Here is a 4,013-nt window from a genome sequence, read left to right as displayed (position 1 = left end):
TCTAAGACTAAAGTGCCCGTCGACTGGCGGTTCAGCCTTCGCTGTAAAATACATCCCTGGTGGAAGCAACTGGTATGTTCTACAGGGGGACTGAAGCAGGCCAGTTTAAGGTTCACCAGGAACACAACCACTTTGACACTTAAAAAGGCCTCTGGTGAGAACAGCCTGACCAAGCCCTGAGCCACGGGGAGGTCTGACAGGACAGTCAGGTGAGAAAGGAGGAAAGGGTGTTCAAGGAGAAAAAAGGGTAGACTCTGACTGATTGTAGCGAGGGGTGACTAAACATGGTTGTATCTCGTTTCTGTAAATACAGAGAACATTGCACTTGGAGACAATTCACAGCGCTTGCCGCCTGTCTCCAGGTCAGCAGTCACAGAAATAAACCCTCCTCCAGCCTCTGCTCTCAGCCGACTGTGAGAAGCTGCAGCTGGGCTCGGTTGTCAGGTAACAACTGCAACCCTCCCTCCGCAGGGTCTCCGAGCCCCCTGCCTCAGCCAGCGCGGGCTGTGGGCATGCATGCAGACCCAGGCACACACAGGGACCCTCCAGGACCACCTGCCGAGGCCCCAGCAGCCCACCTCTGTGTGCTGCCTTCCGCCGGTGGTGGTGGCCACGGCACACCATCAGGGGTCCTGCACGCCTGTCAGGTGTGTGCTCACTCCCCGGGTGATGAACGTCATGTGCTTTATAGATGCCTTCATTTTTTGTACTATTTTGTTATGATTCTAAGCAAATAAAAAGTACTCAATGTCTACCTATCTTTAGGGCCAGGTCCCGCAGAGACGTTCCACAGGCTAACAGCCACGGCAATGTCTCCAATTCCCAGCGACACCCGCTGGCCTAGCTCACTCAAAGAAGATGGGGACCGTCCCCTCAGTACTCTCGATTTTGTGACAAATTTTTGTTCCCATACCAAAAATATCTCTTTGACTGGTTGCTTAGAATGTGTGAACACAGGTATTGTGAACAGTTTTGCTGGTACATCTGATGCTGGAAACCGCGGTCATAACAGATTGCCAAGAAAGTGCAATCATGCCCGTGAGCTGCTGAGCATCGGTTCCCCGAGGACTAATTACAAGAAACTTTCACTCTTGTAATCCAGGCCCAGACCTACAAGAAATCTTAATGAAAACACATTTCGATTTTCACTTAGCACACTCTCTAAACCCAAATCAGAATTACTTTTTCACAGGGCATGTGGACTTACAGGGGTGAGACAGAGGGAAAGTGGAAGTGCCTGCCATGGGGCATGGTCACACTGCAGTCCCTCCTCCCTCTCTCCCCTCTCAGGGTCTTGAGCACACATGCACACATGTCCTGTTTTTGTTGTTGTTGCTATTGTTTTTAGGTTACTGGGTCCAGAGTTCAGACCAGGCACGTGGGGTTGTGGGATCCAGCGCCTTAATCAGTGTGCCCCAGTCTGGCCTGTCACTCCATTTGGTTTTGGCTGAGATGACTGTAAATTCCTCTATTTCATTAGAAAGTGTCGTTGCTGTACTAGTTTACCCTACCCTCCATTTGGAAATCCTTTCTCCGAAATGTTACTTTATCAGTGAGTGTGTTTCCCTTAGTAAATATTACTAAATGTAAGTCAAATCGTGCAGAAGTGCTTTAGCACATCCCTAACTGTGGATTTTCATGGGCTCGTAAACCCAGCTGGCAACAAGTTTCAACCTCTTCACTCAGATCCTGCATGGCATCATCAAGATACAAGAAATGATAAATTCCTACATTTGCATACATTGCCTTTTTTATTACTTTATGCAAATGTGTAATTGAACATTGTCATTAACAATGGATATCAACAACAAGCAGCCAGGAATTTTGTGCACTAAACCATCCAACTTCTTATTTCAGTTCTGAGGGCAGAACATGTGTGTCAGTCAACACGGAGATTTCACACCTTTAATATAATCTCCTTTATCAACCCCTTTTTTAATCGGTCAATATTGAAAACCTTAGAATATTGAGTACCGGTTAAACTTGCCCAAAGTTCCGAGTAATGGTGAAAAGGTAAGAGATAAATATCAGTATTTCGTGTGCAGTAATTGTCGTGGTCTCCTGCAGCGAGCTGGTGGTGGGGAGGGAGCACACACTTGGTAGAAGTAGCTCCGGGAGTCGGGAGCTTCACTCTGTCAGCAGGTATGTGTCACCAGTCAGCCCCTCTCCCCGCCACGTGGTCACTGGTATTTTAGAACCCCATTTCTCCGGAGATGTCTAATGAAAACAAATTAGACAAGATGGTTATAACATACTAAACGCATTGTTACAAATGTTCACAAATACAAATCATTTTTATGTCCTGAATCTACCACTTTTTAGCTGGGAAACATTTAGTATATAGTTTACATTTTGTGTGGCACTTCAGAAAAATAGGACTCCAATTATCACCTGTACAGAGCATTATTGGTTGGGATTAAATGTTAGGATTTTTGTTCTTTTAGGATTGCTGCTAGGATTAAATACAATCTATTCAGTGTTACCATCACAATAATAATTATAATTATGGTCATTAATTAACTTGATAATGTAGAAACATGTTTCACTATGTAACAAGTTGTTATTTTCAAGCAAGATATAGCACCATTTTTAGTCGCTATGCTGTTTGAAGGAAGAATAATAATAACTGAGAGTGGTCATCTTTGTCGGGGCCGCAGGTGGCATGGTGGTTGTGCTAGACCCCCACATGGCAAATCGTGGTTCAAGGCCCAGACCTGGCGACTTGAAGATCATGCTGGGTATGTGTGCACGCATGCCCAAAATTCCTGAACAATGGAGGAGAAGGGATATGGCCATCCCCCTGAGGTGGTGATTTCTCACTTTCCTGCTCACTCTCTCTCTATCTTGGGTGATCTAACGTGCCTATGCAAAAATCTAAAAAAAAAAAGTAAAAGAAAAAAAATTTGTCTCAGTAACCTTGTTTTAAGTTTACAAAATCAAATGTCTTTTACATTTAATTTCAAGTATCCACATTACAGTATACTTCCTGTGTGTACTGAGCATCCCCTCATGCAAATACCTCCTGGGTCTACTGTAGATCGAGATCACACCTGCTGACAGACAGACACCAGCCTGACTACTCATGTCGAAAGTTGGGCTAAAGCCCAGCATGCCTGTGAGAGCAATGTTGTCGTGTAGCTAGAGAGACGTGGATTGGAGAACATGAACTCTTTACCATCCAGCCCCTGGAGAACACTTGCCAACCCTCGATGTAAATAACTGCTTTTTGTTTGTTTCAGTTTGTCAGAGATTGTGCATGCTTGAGAGAGACAGAGACAAAGATGGCCAAAATCCCTTCCCCCCCATTCTCCTCTTGGGATTTGGGCACCAGCATGCTTCCAGCACATTTTTCAAGTTTCCAGGTCTGGGACTCAAGCTTGGTAGTCAGCTGTGTGAAAGACAGCCTCCTTCACTACCATGCTACTGGCTGATTACTGGCTGACCAGTTTTTCTTTCTTCTTTTTTTCCTCTCACTTTTTAAAGATAAGTTTATATAACAGAATAATCTAACCTTTCAGAGACAGAGCTGTGAGGTCACTAATACAAAGGGAAATAAGGTAAAGACCTTCCAGGAAAATGAGGTGGTCAGAAAAGGGGCTTCTGGGTCTCCATGATGTCACTGGGTAGTGAAGGAGAAAGTCTCCAAATCAGATTTCCTGGGCCTGACAGCAACTTGGGGCCCTTTGTTAATTCCAAGTTAGTGTGAATAGATTCCTCAGCAGAAACCTTGAGGCCAGAAAGTTGTGGGATGATATATTTAAAGTGTTGAAAGAAAAATAATCTGCTAAATGAATATTCTATGTCCATCAAGACCATCCTTGTGTAGTGAGAGCAGATAACAGCACAGCAAGGACCAGGAAACTACCCTCAGAGACAAAGGGTGGTGAGAAGTGGATCAGAACAGTTCCATGTGCACTCTAGAGCCACATGAGAACTGAGGACATTTGGGCCATTATAAAGTGGAAAATGGATTTCAGGGACAAGAAGGAAAGTTTGTTGTCTCTGGCATTCCT

Source organism: Tupaia chinensis, unplaced genomic scaffold (assembly GCF_000334495.1).
Source record: "Tupaia chinensis unplaced genomic scaffold, TupChi_1.0 Scaffold144152_1, whole genome shotgun sequence".
NCBI lineage: Eukaryota > Metazoa > Chordata > Mammalia > Scandentia > Tupaiidae > Tupaia > Tupaia belangeri.
This window is presented reverse-complemented; position numbering follows the sequence as displayed.